Raw genomic sequence first — 19,777 nt, forward strand, 5'->3', positions numbered from 1 at the left:
TGTATAAGCCTGGAAAACAGAAGTGAGGGTCACAGACATGAAAGGGAAGAAAGCCAATTCAGTGATGTATTATTGAGTCGGCCAGGTGGTTCCATTTCGTGAGACTCTCTCTGGAGCCTTATAAAACAAAACCACTCTCAGAACTGTCCTCCCAGGGAGAAATGGGGGAAGACTATATCCACCAGGTTCTGTCCACCATTGGTTAGGGGTAGACCCCAGACAGTATTCTTGCCTGGAGAATTCCATGGACAGAGGAGCCTGGTGGGCTACAGTCCACGGCGTCACAAAGAGTCAGACATGACTGAGCGACTAACACTCATTAAAGTCTATCTCCCCACACCTCTGAGCTGGGCATAGATCAAGAACAACTGGTCCCCCTGCATCACCTGTTACCAGAGGCATTCCACCTGGGCTTGAGACAGGTGTGGTCCTCCTCCTGACTCCCAACCCTTGCTCTGGGGAAATTGGGTAGAAGTCTGCTCAAAACTAATGAGAGAAAGAGAGGAGGTGGAGAGGATTTGGAGTGGAAGCCGGAAGTGTCCAATGCAAGTAGGCACTTTAACAAACGTGTTTTGATGCAAATTTTCAAAATTGGGGATCTACTGAAAATTATGGATCCCTATTTTGATAGGAATGACCCATTATCATAATGGATTGGGTTCTGAGAATTTCATTACAAACTGGAAGTAAGGCATATTTTACTCAGTTTTCTTTATTCTCGTGAGTATTCACTTGTGTGTATGTGTGTTTATCAGGGTGAGATGTCCAGGCTGCCAGCAAAGACCTGACTATAAATAATGGAAGGATAAAATGAAAGGATGAGAGTCTCCCCTGACAGAGAATTAATTTTTTTAATTAAAAAAATTTTTGGCTCCTCTATGGTATGTGGAACCTTAGTTCCTTGACCAAGGATCGAACGCATGCACCCTGCAGGGGAAGCAGAGTCTCAACCACTGGACCACCAGAGAAGCCCCCAGGAGTCATGTTTTAGTAAGCATGCTTTCTTCCTCCTAACTAGCTTATCCTTTTAAGAGTAAGTGGAGACCCACCCAAACAAGGACTCAGTGACATGTATATACATTTAAAATAGAATCTCTTCCCCTGTAAGTTTATCCTCAACTCATGGTTATACTTACTTTCAGATTCTAGGTTAATGTTTAAAAATCTACACATATCTTAATAGTATTTATGACTCACTTGTACCAGTAATGCAGGCAGTGAAATAAATGTCCAGCAAACAGCTTATTCCACATTATATTAACACATTTTCTGTTCTCTATTCAGAGGCTTGGTACAATCTGCCTAACTCTCCCCAGGAAATAAACGGAATGGAGTCATTTCATTCACAATAAAATGTGAAAGTTATTTTTCCCCCTGATACAAATATTGCATGGTGTGACAGCATCAAGCTGAAATTTGAAGTGACTTAATAAATGCAAGGTGCTCTTAGTACCAGCAAGTGGTGAATCAGAGAAGACACTGCCTGTGTAAGTCCCTTGGGGGTCTCCCTAACAGGGGAGAGGATCATTTGCCCATGAAGCTTACCCTTAAACCATTTGTGTTCTACCATGTTATCGAAAGATAATATTTTTTTGGCAGTTCTGAGCCTTTCAAGGAAAAGGTTACAAAATATAGGCTTAAATTCAAGAACATATGTGGACTCCAGAATCCATGTAAAAGCAAGAGGAAAGTTTCCTACTGCCTTACTAGTCTCCCTGTGGAAAATTACAGACCTAACTGGGAACATCCCTTAGAGGAAACCTGCGATCGCTGTTATGATTATTGTAATAATCACTTCTCAAGAACCCGGCTCCTCATGGAAACTGAACCAGTAATGATGCTCATAAAGTCTTCTGGCTGCACTTGCCTGTAGCTGATAAACTTGGTCAAATCCAAGAGGGGAAAATCCTATGGAAGACCCCTGCCCCCCACCCCCATCCTACCACCAGTGATCCCAAAAGACACATCCAGAAATGGTCAACACAGAGCAAGACCAACCTCAAATCGCCCCTGGAAGCGGCCGTCCCAGGACTGAAAGGATGACAGAGCCTTGTTAAGTCTCTGGGTGTCACTGAGCCCTTGACTCATGTGTGTCATAGTTCATATGAATAAGACTTTCCTGGATTAACTCAGATATAACTAAATTGCCCAGCGAGGAGGAGCAATTTTCATTTACAGAAAACTATTACAGGCCATAAAACCCTTTACCCATGACGCTCACCAATTACTGGTGAGCCAGGACGCTGACATCCTTCCTGTGCTATCCCACGCAGCAGGGAGGCCAGCCTTCCCCACCGCCCCCAGGCACAGGGGTGGGGGTGGGGTGGTCACTGCTCATGTCCCAGTCTTTCTCAGTGTTACAAAGAACATCTTGTCATGCATTTATGGATGATGCCTGTTATTCAGGGGAAATGCATACATTTGTTTAAAAGGTCTAAGTACGCAAAGAACAGGCTTGTGACTGCCAGTGGGGAGGAGGGTGGAGGACAGAAGGATTGGGAGTTTGAATTAGCAGATGCAAACTAGTGTATATAGGATGGATAGACAATAAGATTCTACTGTATAGCGCAGGGAACTGTATTCAATATCCTATGATAAACCATAATGAAAGAGAATATGAAAAAGAAAAAACATATATGTATAACTGAGTCACTTTACTGTAGAGCAGAAATTAACATGACATTGTAACTCAAATAAAAATAAATATAAGTAATAAAAAATAAATAAGGAATTAAAAAAAGAAGTTGGACTTTGCGGAAGTGGTGATTGGCATCTGTACCCTTCCCCAGAACTATGTTTGCAAAAACAAAGAAAATAAACCTTAAAAAAACCTTTTTTTTCTGTACTGTATTCTGGGAGACACATTGAAATGGCTATGTCATTCCAAGAAAAGCATTCTGATTTCTTTCCTCCGATGGACTTAGACTGGAGGATCCCAACTTCGTGTGTTCTCAGATCCTGTGTCTGGTTGCTTTGTACCCCTGGCTGAAATCTCCCAGCCACCAAGATGGGGGTTATGGTTGGTCTTCAGCTTCATCTGAATTCTCAGGCCAGCCAAGTGGTCCCATCACCCTTACCTAATCAGAACTTCCAACAAGGACCATTTCTGTCAAAAACTAAGCTGCCCTCCTTCCCTCTCAATTTTTAGAAGGAGACGTGGCTTCCTATTTTATGCAGAAAATGGCAACCAATAGTCACCCTTGGCTGCCAGCTACCAAGCCTACCAGCCTCCTTGAGTTTCATCTCCTTTTTCATCCTTCCCTTCGTCCTTTCCAAGGCCAAGCTCTCCATCTGTGTACTGGTCTACAGCCCCTTCCTCTCCAAGATCCCCCTCATTGTCTCTCTTCTTGTGCCTTCAACATCTCTGTCTCCTGGCCCTGGGACCAGCCCTCCTCCAGCCACTTCCCCATCTCCTTCCCTCACAAGTCAACTGAAGGGCACACTCGTCTGTCGCAGTGACTGCTATTGGCTCCTTGTCATCCAGTCCCCTTCTTTCTTTTGGAAACAACTTCCCTTGGCGTTGGCTGGTCGCGTGCTTGTGACTATGTGGTCAGCCTCTCTTGCCCTCTTGCCAGCTGGGGAGGCCATGCCACAGAGCTCTGGCCTGGGGTCCTCGTGGGGGTGGTGTGGGCTGCTCTGAAGTGTGTCTCAGAGGAGTGGCTTGTACCCTCACTTCCTCATTCCCCTCCCTGAGGACTGGACTGTGGACCTGAGGTTGTGAGCTGCCCTTGACCAGATGGACACAGGCAACACCTGGGGAGGGCTGGGCTGGGGACAGAGCAGGCTGTAGAAGAAACCACTGGTTACAAAACACTTTAAATCAACTATACTTCAAAAAAAAAAAAAAAAAAAAAAGAGGACTGTAATTTCCAAACCTAATTCTCAAGAAAAAAATTTTTGTCTGTTCTCACTGTCTATCCCTCTCTTCCATCACTCACTCCTCAACCCACTGCAACCAAGCTTCCCCACCACCAGGCTGAAAGTGCTCTCATCAAGGTCACAGGAAAACCACCAGCAAAATCCAGCAGGCACTTGTCCATCCTTGGACACCCTGCAGTTTCTGACCATTCCCCCAGAGTCCCCCGCTGATCGTCATCTCTCCCTTGGCCTCTGTCTCATGCACTCTCCCACCTTCCTCCAGCTCTCTGCTCTCTTCTGTTCTCACCATTCACCCTCCCAGAGTGATTCTCCCCTGCCATGCATTCAACCAGAAGAGACAATGGCTCTGGCAAGTTTAAGCTAAAATGGAATTGATGAGGAGATGGAGTAGCTCAAAGGATCAAAGTAAAAGTAAAGAATCAGGGACTCCCCTCGTGGTCCAGTGGTTAAGAATCTTTCTGTCAACGCAGGGGACCCAGGTTCAATTCCTGGTCCAGGAAGATTCCACATGGCCTGGGGCAACCAAGCCCTGTGAGCCACAACAAGTGAAGCCTGAGTGCCTAGAGCCTGTGCCCTGCAACAAGAGAGGCCACTGCAGTGAGAAGGCCACGCACCGCAACTACAGAGGAGCCCCTGCTCGCTGCAGCTAGAGAAAGCCCGCTCTCAGCAGCAGAGACCAAGCACAGCTGAACATAAATAACTGCATAAGAAACTTAAAAGTGAAGCACCAGGCGTGGAAAGAACAAGAGCAGGGATCAGGGGAATAGGAACAAAGCAATAATTTCATCAGGTTGTCCCCTCTGGGATAACCCAGCTCTGTCCATTCGAAATGTTTGCACAATTCTGCTAAGAATTTCAGTTTCAGAGAGAGAGAATACTTGATCAATCTAACTGGTGTCACAAACCCAGCCCTTGGCAAGGGAAGGAAGAGACTTTTAATGGACAATTTTATCAAGATTGCATCCAACTATAGAGGATTAGATTCCTAACCTGTATTGTTACACTATGAAGTGAAGTGAAGTGAAAGTCGCTCAGCTGTGTCTGACTCTTTGCGACCCCATGGACTATACAGTCCATAGAATACTCCAGGCCAGAATACTGGAGTGGGTAGCCTTTCCCTTCTCCAGGGGCTCTTCCCAACCCCACGGATCGAACCCAGGTCTTCTGCACTGCAGGCAGATTCTTTACCAGCTGAGCCACGAGGGAAGCCCCAGAATACTGGAGTGGGTAGTCTATCCCTTCTCCAGCGGATCTTCTCAACCCAGGAATTGAACTGGGGTCTCCTGCATTGCATGTGGATTCTTTACTAACTGAGCTGTGAGGGAAGCCCAGGAGCCAGAAGGTTGAGTGCCAACAAGACAGTCATTCCAAATCATCCCTCTCTGCCCAACAACCACGCATTCTGCTTCATACGCAAATAATTATAGAACAGCCTGAAATAAAACACACTTATTATATGTGCAAATGAAGATGAGCCTCTTTATTATCCAACACCCAGTAACTCATACACAAATGTATCCAGTTTCAAATTCAGAATCTGGAGGAAAGTCTGTTTTTCCTCTGGTTCTATCACAATTCCATGTGGATATGCTGTAGACTGGGCTTCCCAGGTGGTGCTGGTTGTAAAGAACCTGCCTGCCAAGTCAGCAGATGTAAGAGATGTGAGTCTGATCCCTGGGTCAGGAAGATGCCCTGGAGAAAGGCATGTCAATCCACTTCAGTATTCTTGCCTGGAGAATTCCATGGACAGAGGAGCCTGATGGGCTCCAGTCTATGCAGTCACAAAGAGTTGGACACGACTGAAGCAACTCAGCAGCAGCAGCATGCAGATTATAAGTTAAAAGGTAAGTTTAGTACCATGAACATATTCTATATGTAACTGTGAAGTAAAAAAAGAAAAGGAAGGGGTGAAGACTCCTACTTCCATACCTGGGTCCCCAAACATACATATTCCTGCCACAGGGATAAGGGCACCAAGCGTGAACCTCGGGAAGGAAGCTAGATGCCCAACCTCCTTGACGGCACTCACTTTCACAAGCTCTGGACTCCCATCTGATGCAGTAATTGAGCTCTCAGAAGACCATGTCAGCATCTGCGTTAGCTGGTATTCTACCAAGGACCAGAGCCAATAGAATGTACATATTTATGTACAGAGATTTATTATAAGGGATTGGCCCAGATGATTACGGAGGCTCATAAGCCCATAGATCTACAGTTGGGATGCTGCAGACCCCAAGTGAGGTGACGGTGGAGTTCAAGTTTGAATGCTAGCAGGCTTGACACCCAGAAAGAGCCAATGATTCCGCTTGAGTCCAAAATCAGGAGAAAGATCAAAGCAGTCAGGCAGGAGGAGTCCTCCCTTACTTGCCAGAGGGTTGACCCTTTTGTTCTATTCAGGCCTTCGGCTGACTGGATGGGGCCCACCACTGCGGATGGTGACTGCAGCCATGAAATTAAAAGACAGTTGCTCCTTGGAAGAAAAGCTATGACCAACCTAGACAGAGTATTAAAAAGCAGAGACATCACTTTGCTGACAAAGGTCAATATAGTCAAGCTATGGTTTTCTCAGAAGTCATGTATGGATGTGAGAGCTGGACCATAAAGAAAGCTGAGCACCAAAGAATTGATGGTTTTGAGCTGTGGTTCTGGAGGAGACTCTGGAGAGTCCTTTGGACTGCAAGGAGATCAAACCAGTCAGTGCTAAAGGAAATCAACCCTGAATATTCATTGAAAGGACTAATGATGAAGCTGAAGCTCCGATACTTTGGCCACCTGATGCAAACAGCTGACTCACTGGAAAAGACCCTGATGCTGGGAAAGATTGAAGGCAGCAGGGGAAGGGGATGACAGAGGATGAGATGGTTGGACAGCATCATCGACTCAATGGACATGAGTTTGAGCAAACTCTGGGAGATAGTGAAGGACAGGGAAGCCTGGCAACCTGCTGCAACCCCATGGGGTTGCAAAGAGTTGGACAAGACTGAGTGACTGAACAACAACAACAATTACAGAATGGCCAATCTCTGAGAACCCTGCCTCACATGTAGTGAGCATTAGGCTAAAACACATCTGTTTAGCTCAAAGGAACACCCTGACCAGGCCAACCTATGAAAGGCTGCAGGAAGGAAGAAATTAACACATCCCCTCCGGAGTCTGACTGGAACCAGGAAGTGTTTGAATTTGCTCCCTCCCACTTCAATATAAAAGAAGCCTGAATTCTAACTCAGACAAGATGGTTCTTTGGGACATGGGTCCACCATTTTCTTGGTCTGCTGGCTTTCCAAATAAAATTGCTGTTTCTTTACCCAGTACCTTATCTCTCGATTTATTGGCCTGTCTGCAATGAGCAGTATGAGCTTGGACTCAGTAGAACCTTCACTTTGGAGGGCAAATCCTGGCACATCACAGATCACAGGACCTCCAGAAATTTCACAGACCCTTGTACCTTCATAGGATTTCATCTTCTACCATCGGTCACTTAATATTTCTCACCAAGTTGTCTATGATACCTGCTACCTCCTACAGTTACCGTCCAAACTGGTAGGTGTGGGGTTATGACTGTTCATCCTCCCATCCATCCAAATCATCCATGAATTCAAGATAAAGAGTACTTTGTAACACAGGACACAAGGATTAGATGACAAGCAAACTGATCAAAAGAGAAAAACCAAAATGTATCTTGAGCAAGAAGAAGAATCACTCTCCTTATTTTACCGTCGCAGATTTGGAATACGCTTGCCTCCTGTTTATGGGGCTTTCGAGAAGGCTTTTGTTCTGTCCCACTGAGTTGAGTTAACAAGGGTAATGAACTTGGAAACTGAAAAGAATTACTGTCTGGGCAGCTCTTTCAGGTTCCCAGAGATCCTTTTCATGTGTTCTGTTTCCTGGTGGCAATAACATTTGTTTACCCTGAAAATGAGAGAAGACACTTTTATGGCAGGCCGTCCCCATGGTGCGCTGCTCTGAGTTTACCAGAGGCTCTGAGTTGTCCCCTCCCGTGAGGAGCTGGGGAACCGAGTGAAAACAGTTGACTCCACCAGAAGTAGATTCAATGAGAGAAAAGAGAAAGGGACAGATTTATTCTCATTCTACTTGTCCTCCAGAACACTCGTTTCATCAGAATGCAGAGTTATAGCCCCAGAAGAGAAGCGAGCCTGCCACACTGAGTATTTGGCCTGGGTGTTGAGGTTAGGAGTTTGGGAACATTCTCCCCTATTATGCGATTCTGAAAGTTGATATACTTTGCATTTTTCAGTTTATAATCTTTTACAAAAAAATTTGGCCACAGCCCTTGGCACATAGAATCTTCGCTCCCTAACCAGAGATTGAACCAATACCCCTTCTTTGAAAACTCAGAGTCTTAACCACTGGACTACCAGGGAAGCCCCATTTTTCAATTTCTAATGTTTCATCTATGAGTTTACAAATATTTCCCCCTTCTTGAAGTAATCAAAATTTTCATGACTGATCACATGTTAAACATTTCCTAACCTCCACAATGAGACTATTCATATCCTGTGGAACAAACAAAAACGATTCTCAAGGGAGAATGGGAAGCACAATTTCACATCCATGTTGAAACCATTGTCGTAACATCACACGGCTGCCCATCACCCGAGAAGCATAATTTTCATTACAGGATCCTTATCCACAGAGGCAAGTGGCATGTTTGGAACCTGATTTTACAAAAGTTGTCACGGACGAGTTTTAAGATGTTAATTTTTGTGATGAGTATCTTTTCAGACATTTTAATAAACCCAATAACTAAATTTTCTGTTTAAATCTTTAAAAAAGGTTTTTGCTGGAAGGAGCCAAACTCCTTTGGCAGTCCAGTGAACTCTGGTTTCTAATCCAGTTTGTACTTGACATAATAGATGGTTTATTTCTGAGATAATAGATAGCTCCTGGGGAAAACAGCAGAGTGCATGCAATGGGTATAAGTCCTAAGTAGGACCCAGCAGCGGATAATATTTGTTAGAAGACAGACATCCTGTTTCCTTTTTAAGAATAAAGGGGAAAATCCGTCTTTTCTGAATACAAAAGCCAGTATGGAGACCTTCCTTACTTGGTGTGGCGACACACTATAATTCTTCTCCTTTCAGGCTTCTTTCTCATGTTGGAGAAAGAGTGAAGGAAAGCCAGAAAGGAAAATCACTGTCTTTTCTCTGATTGGTTAGGGCCATTTGAGGAGCCTATTCTTACCCAAGAAGAAAAGCTACTGGCAGATTAACAGAGCGACAGGCAAAGGCCGATCATAGCAACGGACTCCCCCCAAAACCATCCTTGGGAGGGCAAACGTGGACGGGAAACATCCTGACGAAGCTCTGAGAGAGGAACTGATAATAATTAAGGACAAATGTGGGGAAACGGCATTGTAAATTTATTTTAAAATCTGTTGAAGTGCTTTAAAAACTTTTATTGTAAAAATTACAAATATAAAAATAAGAGAAAAATGTCACGAACTCATATACCCATCATGTGCCTTCAACAAAACCTCCATCCCCCATTATTACTGTGAAGCAAATCTCATATACAATTTCATCAATAAATTTTTCATTCTTGTTGTTCAGTTGCCCAGTCGTGTCCAATTCTTTGCGACCCCATGGACTGCAGCATGCCAAGCCTCCCTACCCCTCTCCATCTCCTGGAGTTTGCCCAAGTTTGTGCCCATTGCATTGTGTGATGCCATTCAGCCATCTCATCTTCTGATGCCCTCTTCTTCTTCGGCCCTCAATCTTTCCCAGCAACAGGGACTTTTCCAATGAGTTGGCTGTTTGCATCAGATGACAAAATACTGGAGCTTCAGTTTCAGCATCAATCCTTCCTGTGAGTATTCAGGGTTGATGTCCCTTAAGATTGACTGGTTTGATCTCCTTGCTGTGTCAATATATATCTCTAAATGGTAAAGATTCTTTAAAAAAAAAAATGAGATAGCTCTCTCCTCCCAAATTAACAAGAATTCCCTGTATTATTAGAGCTCATATTTGGCCATTGGTTCAGTGGAAGCAAGATATTCTAATAAGATGAATACATTGCAATTATCCTCTTAAAAATGAGTGGATTTTTTGGTGGGGGGCGGTGGGGAGGTGGTGGATTAATTGCTTATACTAAAACCCTCTACACAGAGAGCAGGAGCCTGGTTCTTTGCCTGAATTCCTGGGTGTGTGAGGGAGAAATTCCTGGGTGTGTGGCTCTTGCTTGGAGGTGGTAGAGAAGGTGACTCAGCTGAGATATAGCTCAGGATCCCAGGTCTCTCCTGGTGGAAGTGGAGTAGTGGTAAATACTGGCTATCATTTCTTGGCAAAGGCAGAGACAACGCCCCCTCCCTTGGGGAACAGGGATCAGATATACCGGCACAGACCCAGGGCCTCATGCTCTGTCATATTCCAAGAGCCAGGTGGCACCTGCCTGTCTTGTTTCCCAATGGAACCACCTCACAGGGATGATGGAGAACTTGGCGGGTACAGGGCACCATGTGTGGCAAATGGCTGCTTCCTTGGGGCCCTTGACTTTCAGTCACTGGAATTCCCAAAGCCTCAGTGTCTTGCGCCTGCTTAGCTTGCCAGAGCTCTTGTTTTCTTTCTGATGGGCAGGAGAAGAGAGCAGATGTTCCCTCGGTAAAGAAGGTGAATGCCCTTTTCCAGGTTATATTAGATTACGGCTTGGACTTGTAAATCCCCAGTCCAGAGAATGTTGCTGTAACTTGTGATGGGTGAAGAACATAGACTCCAGGCCAGATGGCGGGAACTCCCTGGGTCCACTGCATCTGGCCCAGGACAAGCTACTCAGCCTCAGTTTCCTCACCCATCAAGGGATGAGTCAGGGCGTGTAAAGTATCCGGCTTCTCTGATGGCTCGGAAGGTAAAGGATCTGCCCATAATGCAGGAAACACAGGAGATGTGGGTTCAGTCCCTGGATTATGAAGATCTCCTGGAGGAGGAAATGGCATCCCACTCCAGCATTCTTGCCTAGGAAACTGCATGAACAGAGGAGCCTGTCAGGCTATAATCAGTGGGGTCGCAAAGCATTAGTGTCAGTTGTTTAGTGATGTCTGACTGTTTGCAACCCCATGGACTGTAGCCTGACAGGCTCCTCTGTTCAAGGGATTTCCCAGGCAAGAATACTGGAGTGGGGGTGCCATTTCCTTCTCCAGGGGATCTTCCTGACCCTGGGATCCCAGCTGGATCTCCTGCATTGCAGGCAGATTCTTTACCATCTCAGCCACCAGGGAAGCCCCTGGGATCCATGGGGTCATAAACAGTTGGACACAACTGGGCACATGTGCACAAAGTACCCCATACTAATCAGACAAAGTGTGAGGTGCTGGGCCTGCCTGCCTTGGTGTGGCTGGCATTTGTTTCACTCCTTACCTTCTGCTGCAGGTGCCTTTACTTTCTTTTTGTTTGTATTTTTATTTATTTGGTTTAGCTGTGTGGCTTGTGGAATCTTAGTTTCCCCACTGGGGATCAAACCCGTGGCCTTAGCAATAAAAGCACGGAGTCCTAACCACTGGACTGCCAGGGAATTCCTGCTTTTACTTTCACTTACTTTCTGTAAGACTTAGTCCAAGCCTTTCCTCTTGACCTGGCCATCCTCCCCTGTTCCTCTGGCTTTTCCCAGTTGTCAACACTTGAAATTCATCTTCCATTCATCTCACTCATTCTCCATTCATCTCTCCTTTCTTCATTACAACGCCTCCTAACCGACATCTCTGCCTTCTGTCTTTTCTTGGCAAGCCCATTCTCCACGTTGTCATCTGGTCCTCTCTGAGACCATCCACTTCAATATCCTTGCCACTATCCACACCAGACACTCTTTGCCATAGTTCTCACCTTCTTGATCTGAAAGCATTTTGTTTGTTTTTTTCTTTGTAGATTATCTCATGGATGTATGTGCTATTTGCCCACTCAAGCTCTTTCCTAGTGCCTAGAGATCCAGCCCTGGGCAATACAGAGAAGGTCACTGTACTTGAGGAATTTATGCTCTAGTGGAAGTTGGTGCAGTAGATTGGCAATCAGGAAATACATACATGAGCAAGATCTTTGCAAAGAGTGACAAGTGTGCAAAGACCTCTTTCCCAAAAAACACCAACCCAGGATGATGTGAAAGAGAAGGATAGAGTTGTTGCCAGGAGACAATTTCCCAGCACTATAGATGTCCTGCCTTTCTGCATGTCTTGGGAACAGGGGCAGCCTTTGCCCTGGATTCTCTTTGCAAGGATGTTTGTTTAGTCAACACCCTGGAAGACAGGGATAGTGTGTTCCTTGGGGGCAAAGGGCACGGTTGTTTACTGTTTGACGTGATAAAGTCACTCTCAGGGCAGAGATGAGGCAGGTGTGTTTGCACCCATAATAACAGATCTGGGTCCCCTAAAGTCAGGGTGCCTCCAACGCATTGAGCAGGCAGTTTGCCTCTGGACTGCTCCGTTCAGCTGCCTGGGACTTGATGAGCAACAGAAACCAAGGCAAGCGTGAAACTCTGCTGCCTGCTGTGCTGTGAGTGACAGAGCCCATCATCTCTGAACTGGACGTCTTACATCCTCTGCCAGCATCTGTGCAACTGCAGGCTTAGTGTCTCAGGCCCTTCATCATTCTCCTGCTATATGCCTGACTCTGCCTTAAGTACTTGGAACACACAATATTGAATAAAATGCTCAAATATTCCTGAACTCATAGAATTTATACTTTATTGCAAAGAAAGACATATGCGGGAATTTCCTGATGGTCCGGGGATTAGAACTTGGTACTTTCACTGCTGTGGGCCTGGATTCAATCCATGTTCAGGGGCTTACGATTGCACAAATGGCATGGTGCAACCAAAAAAGGAAAAAAGAAGAAAAAAAAAATGACGTAAATCTTAAACAATAGAGATAAAATCTTGTACTATGTACATAATATATAATGTGATAGATGATGGAAAGAATGAAATAGGGGTGTGCTGTGAAGTGCTGGGATAGGAGAAAAGATTTATAATTTAAAAAGAAAATTTTCTTGGCAGTGTCAAGACTTGTTAAGCTTTTTTCGAATGGTTATATATCTTTTCCTGTTCCTATAATATTTCTCTCTTCTCTTTCATAGATTATTTTAATTTTGTGAGTTCAAGGAATTTATCATTCATTACTATGTCAGCTCTGATAGATAAAGCATCTCTTTCTTTCATTAAAAAATATATATATATATATATATATATATATATATATATATATATACACACACTACACAGCATGAGGGATCTTGGTTCCGTGACCAGGGATCAAACCTGTGCTGCTTGTACTGGAAGCATGGAGTCTTAACTACTGGACGGCCGGGCAAGTAAGTCCTTTATAATTTTAGTCAGATATAAAATCAGAGGCAACTCAGTATTTGCACAGTTGTTCTGGCTAAGGGAGGGCACTTAGGGTCTATTCTAGGTGTAAAAGGAACCACTGAATGTCTATGCAGGGCAACATAACATCTGATTTGCTTTGCTAAAGATCACCCTAGCTGCAGGGCAGGGAATGGATTATAGCTGAGAAAGCAGGGAACTAGAGACTACACAAACAAGAGATGCTGGTGAGCAGAGATTGGAAAGAAGGGGAGGGAGATGAGTATGTTTTGAAAATAGAACTGATGGGTCTTTTTGTATGGCTTCCCTGGTAGCTTGGACGGTAAAGTGTCTGCCTACAATGTGGGAGGCCCAGGTTTGATCCCTGGGTTGGGAAGATCCCCTGGAGAAGGAAATGGCAACCCACTCCATTTTCATGCCTGGAAAATCCCATGGACCGAGGAGCCTGGTGGGCTACAGTCCATGGGGTCACAAAGAATTGGACACGCCTGAGTGACTTCTCTCTCCTTATCTCTGGAAGGTTTCATCAGAACTTCTCTGCACTGTATCCAGTTCTTACACATGTGAATGTGAGTATCGGTGTGACATTCGGAAAACTAAGATCATGGCATCTGGTCCCATCACTTCATAGCAAATAGATGGGGAAACAGTGGAAACAATGTCAGACTTTATTTTGGGGGGCTCCAAAATCACTGCAGATGGTGACTGCAGCCACGAAATTAAAAGATGCTTACTCCTTGGAAGGAAAGTAGATAGCATATTAAGATAGCATATTAAGAAGCAGAGACATTACTTTGCCAACAAAGGTCCATCTAGTCAAGGCTATGGTTTTTCCAGTGGTCATGTATGGATGTGAGAGTTGGACTGTGAAGAAGGCTGAGCGCCAAAGAATTGATGCTTTTGAACTGTTGTGTTGGAGAAGACTTTTGAGAGTCCCTTGGACTGCAAGGAGATCCAACCAGTCCATTGTAAAAGAGATCAGTCCTGGGTGTTCTTTGGAAGAACTGATGCTGAAGCTGAAACTCCAGTACTTTGGCCCCCTCATGTGAAGAGTTGACTCATTGGAAAAGACTCTGATGCTGGGAGGGTTTGGGGGCAGGAAAAGGAGGAGATGACAGAGGATGAGATGGCTGGATGGCATCACCGACTCAATGGACATGAGTTTGAGTGAACTCCAGGAGATGGTGATGGACAGGGAGGCCTGGCGTGCTGTGATTCATGGGGTCGCAAAGAGTCAGACACGACTGAGCGACTGAACTGAACTGAACTGAACTGCAATGCAGGAGTCGCACTTAAAATACTTTATAGTGTCTTAGACATAAATAGAATGATAATGTGTGCGCTCAGTCTTTCAGTCATGTCTGACTCTTTGTGACCCCATAGACTGTAGCCCACTCCATTGTCCATGGGATTGTTCAGGCAAGAATACTGGAGTGGGTTGCCATTTCCTTCTCCAGGAGATCTTCCTGCTCCAGGGACTGAAACTGTGTCTCCTGCATTAGCAGGTGGATTCTTTACCACTGCACCAACTTAAACATGACATTTTATAAAATATGTAAATAAATACTATATGAGAATTTAAAATATGCATCTTAAATTTCTAAATAAATGGAATTATATATTTTAATAAATTTGATTATAAAGTGATACATTGTAGCATAAACAATTCATCAAGTAGATCTAGTTATATCTAAATTATTTGTTGATTTTTACACATTGTGGGTATAACTTTGGTTGTTTTTTGGGCATGGGTATCACTAGCTATATAATACCACTAGCAGCTCTGACCTATGATTTGATATTGGGGATGATACTGCCAAGAAAAATTGTGAGAAACTTCAAAATGTGCAAAAAAATCATGGTCGGTATCTTCACTCCTGACTTAGATGCACCTTTGTTTCTGAGTTAGCTCACAGCTCTGTAAGTTATAGAGACCAATAGAAATACAATTGCTTTTTGTTGATGGAAATGCAAGCAAATATTGCCCAATGGAGCTACAATAAACTATTTCCCTGGGGATATTGACCTGCTTTGCCTCAAACTACACATCTATTTGTTTCAGCATTCCTGATTTTTTTTTTATACAGGGTGTGTTCTCTGAATTTTCCTCTGAGCTGATTGTAAGTCTTTCTGCTCCCTTCCTTAATTAATGAGTTAAGTAAAATCTTTGATGGGCTTCCCTGGTGGCTCAGATGGCAAAGAATCCGCCTGCAATGTGGGACACCCATGTTCAATCCCTGGGTTGGGAAGATCCCCTGGAGGAGGGCATGGCAACCCACTCCAGTATTCTTGCCTAGAGAATCCCCATGGACAGAGGAGCCTGGTGGGCTACAGCCCATGGGGTTGCAGAGAGCTGGCCATGACTGAGGGACTAAGCACAGCAAAATCTTTGACATGAACTTGGGCAAATTCTGGGAGATGGTGAGGGACAGGGAGGCCTAGTATGCTGCAGTCCATGGGGTCGCAAAGAGTTGCACATGACTGAGCGACTGAACAACAGCAATGAAATCTTTGACAGTTTCCTGGTGGCTCAGTAGTAAAGAATCTGCCCTACAATGCAGGAGATGTGGGTTCAGTCCCTGGGTTGGGAAGATCCTCTGGAGAAGGAAACGGCAACCTACTTCAGTATCCCAGGGACTGAGGAGCCTGGTGGGCTATGGTCCACGGAGTCAAAAGAGCTGGACACAACTTAGAGACTAAACCACCACCACCACCAAAATCTTGGACATGTGTTCATCTAATATCTGTATGAATTAAGATGATTTTTGATATTTTTAAAATACATCGAATTCTTCCAAGGCCTTCTCCATTAAACAGATAGCTGTTGGGTTATCTGTCATTTCCACAACTAGAGATTTTTTCTTAATGTTGGTGATATTGGTCAAGATGCTGAAAGTGAAAAGTGTCCGACTCTTTGCAACACCACGGACTATAGCCTGCCAGGCTCCTCTGTCCATGGAATTCTCCAAGCAAGAATACTGGAGTGGCTTCCCATTTCCTTCTCCAGGAGATCTTCACAACCCAGAGATCAAACCTGGGTCTCCTGCATTGCAGGCAGGTTGTTCACCATTTGAGCTACTGCTTAATCCTCTCTCAATTTCTACTGAGCAGATAGCAATAACATTATTTTTTTTTAGTTGTCTTTATACTGCTTGAGATTTTTAAAGAATTCAACATCTTTATTATCAATAAGTCATAAAAAGGGCTTCCCTGGTGGCTCAGTGGTAAAGAATCCTCCTCCTAACGCAGGAGCCATGGATTTGACAACTAGGTCAGGAAGATCCCCTACAGAAGGAACATCCTGGGATGCAAAGTCAAGTGGGCCTTAAGAAGCATCACTACAAACAAAGCTACTGGAGTTGATGGAATTCCAGTTGAGCTATTTCAAATCCTAAATGAAAGTGCTGCGCTCAATATGCCAGCTAATTTGGAAAACTCAGCAGTGGCCACAAGACTCAAAGAGTCAGTTTTCATTTCAATCTCAAAGAAGGGCAATGCCAAAGAATATTCAAACTACTGCACAACTGCACTCATCTCACATGCTAGCAAAGTAATGCTCAAAATTCTTCAGGCCAGGCTTCAACAGTACATGAATCGTGAACTTTCAGATGTTCAAGCTGGATTTAGAAAAGGCAGAAGAACCAGAGATCAAATTGCCAGCATTCGTTGGATCATAACGAAAGCAAGAGAATTCCAGAAAAGCATCTACTTCAGATTTATCGATTATGCCAAAGCCTTTGACTGTGTAGATCACAACAAACTGTGGAAAATTATTCAAGGGATGGGAATACCAGACCACCTTTCCTTCCTCCTGAGAAATCTGTATTCAGGTCAAGAAGCAACAGTTAGAATCGGCCATGGAACACAGACTGGTTCCAAATAGGAAAAGGAGTACGTTAAGACTGTATATAGTCACTCTGCTTATTTAATTTATATGGAGAGTACATCATTTGAAATGCCGGGCTGGATGAAGCACAAGCTGGAATCAAGATTGCTAGGAGAAATATCAATAACCTCAGATACACAGATGACACCACTCCTATGGCAAAAAGTGAAGAAGAACTAAAGAGCCTCTTTTTTAAAAAAAAATTATTTATTTTAATTGGAGGCTAATTATAATATTGTAGTGGTTTTTGCCATACATTGACATGAATCAGTCATGGGTGTACATGTGTCCCCCATCCTGAACCCCCTCCCACCTCCCTCCCCATCCCATCCTTCAGGGTTGTCCCAGGGCACTGGCTTTGAGTGGCCTGTTTCATGCATCAAACTTGGACTGGGGATCTCCATGGACTGCAGCCCACCAGGCTCCTCCGTCCATGGGATTTTTCCAGGCAAGAGTACTGGAGTGGGGTGCCATCGCCTTCTCCGAATATGGTAATATACATGTTTCAAATACTATCCTCTCCTCTTGATGAAAGTGAAACGGGAGAGTGAAAAATCTGGCTTAAAACTCAACATTCAAAAAATGAAGACTATGGCATCCAGTTCCATCACTCCATGGCAAATAGATGGAGAAACAATGGAAACAGTGACAGACTTTATTTTTTTGGGCTCCAAAATCACTGCAGATGATGACTGCACCCATGAAATTAAAAGACGCTTGCTCCTTGGAAGTAAAGCTATAACCAACCAGCCTAGACAGCATATTAAAAAGCAGAGACACTACTTCGCCGACAAAGATCTGTCTAGTCAAAGCTATGGTTTTTCCAGTAGTTAGGTATGGATGTGTGAGTTGGATCATAAAGCAGGCTGAGTGCTAAGGAATTGATGCTTTTGAGCTGTGGTGTTGGAGAAGACTCTTGAGAGTCCCTTGGACTGCAAGGAGATCAAACCAGTCAATCCTAAAGGAAATCAGTTCTGAATATTCATTGGAAGGAAGGACTGATGCTGAAGCTGAAACTCCAATACTTTGGCCACCTGATACAAAGAACTGACTCATTGGAAAAGACCTTGATGCTGGGAAAGATTGAAGGCAGGAGGAGAAGAGGACCACAGAGGATGAGATGGTTGTATGGTATCACTGACTTGATGGACATGAGTTTGAGCAAGCTCTGGGAGTTGGTGATGGACAGGGAAGCCTGATGTGCTGCAGTCCATGGGTCGTAAAGAGTTGGACACGACTGAGCAACTGAGCTGAACTGAAGGGAACGTAATTTCACAAAATCGCATTAAGGATTATATGAGCAAACATGAAAGACTACAGCTGTATGCTATTTTACATAAGGATATTTTATGATTTATCTTCTTACGGGTTGAAGGATGTTCAGATTCTTTCCAGCTTTTCACTCTCAGGAACTATACTACCAGGAATATCCATAGTGTGCTCACATCTCAGGAGTCAGGAATTTCTCTAGGTTTCACTGTAGACATGCGGAACTGACTGGTAAATAAGCAGATGCTTTGGGGTTTTGTTTTATGTTTTAAGTTTTTTTGAAGTATGATTGATTTACAATGCTGTATTAGTTTCAGGTGTACAGCGAAGTGGAAAAGAATATATATCCTTAGGTTATTACAAGATATCGAGTTATAGTTCCCTGTGCTAAACTGTAGGTCCTTTTTGTTTATTTTATATATAGTAGTTTGTATCTGCTAATCCCAAGTTCCCCACCTATCTCCTTTGGTAACCATAATTTGTTTTCTATGTCTGTGAGTCTACTTCTGTTTTGCATATAAGTTCATTTGTATCATTTTTTAAAATTCTACATATGACTGATGTATGATATTTGTCTTTGTCTGACTTAACTTCACTTGGTGTGATAATCCCTAGGTCCATCCATGTTGCTGCAAATGGCATTCTTTTTTGTGGCTATTATTCCATTGTATTGTTGTTTAGTCACTAAGTCTTGTCTAACTCTTCTGTGACTGCATGGACCGTAGCCCGCCAGGCTCCGCTGTCCATGGGATTCTCCAGGCAAGAATACTGGAGTGGGTTGCCATTTCCTTTTCCAGGGGATCTTCCCGACCCAGGGATCGAATCCACATCTCCTGAACTGCAGGTGAATTTGTTGTCAGTGAGCCACCAGGGAAGCCCTTTCCATTGTACATGTGGTGTACATTGCATATGTATATTGTACATATATATATTATATGCGTGCATGTGTGTGTGCTAAGTCACTTCAGTTGTGTCTGATTCTTTGCAGCCTTACGGACTGTGTACCTCGCCAGGCTTCTCTGTCCGTAGGATTCTCCAGGCAAGAATATTGGGGTGGGTTGGCATGTCCTCCTCCAGGGAATCTTCCCAACCCAGGGATTGAACCCACATCTTTTAGGTCTCCTACATTGGCAGACAGGTTCTTTACCACTAGTGCCACCTGGGAAACCCATATATTGTATGTTTCTATGTATATTTTATTGTATATCTTCTTTATTCACTCATCTGTCCATGAACACTTAGATTGCTTTCATGTCTTGGTTATTGTTTGGGGAAATATTGCTGCTATGAACATTGGGGTGCTTGTATCTTTTCATTTTTTTTTAAAGTTTTAAATGTTTAATGAAAAAGAAAGCAATGCATTATTTACACGTGGGTAAGGAAAGGTAGCCTCATCTCCAGAGTTCGTTCTGGGGTAGG

Source organism: Ovis aries, chromosome 12, assembly GCF_016772045.2.
Source record: "Ovis aries strain OAR_USU_Benz2616 breed Rambouillet chromosome 12, ARS-UI_Ramb_v3.0, whole genome shotgun sequence".
NCBI lineage: Eukaryota > Metazoa > Chordata > Mammalia > Artiodactyla > Bovidae > Ovis > Ovis aries.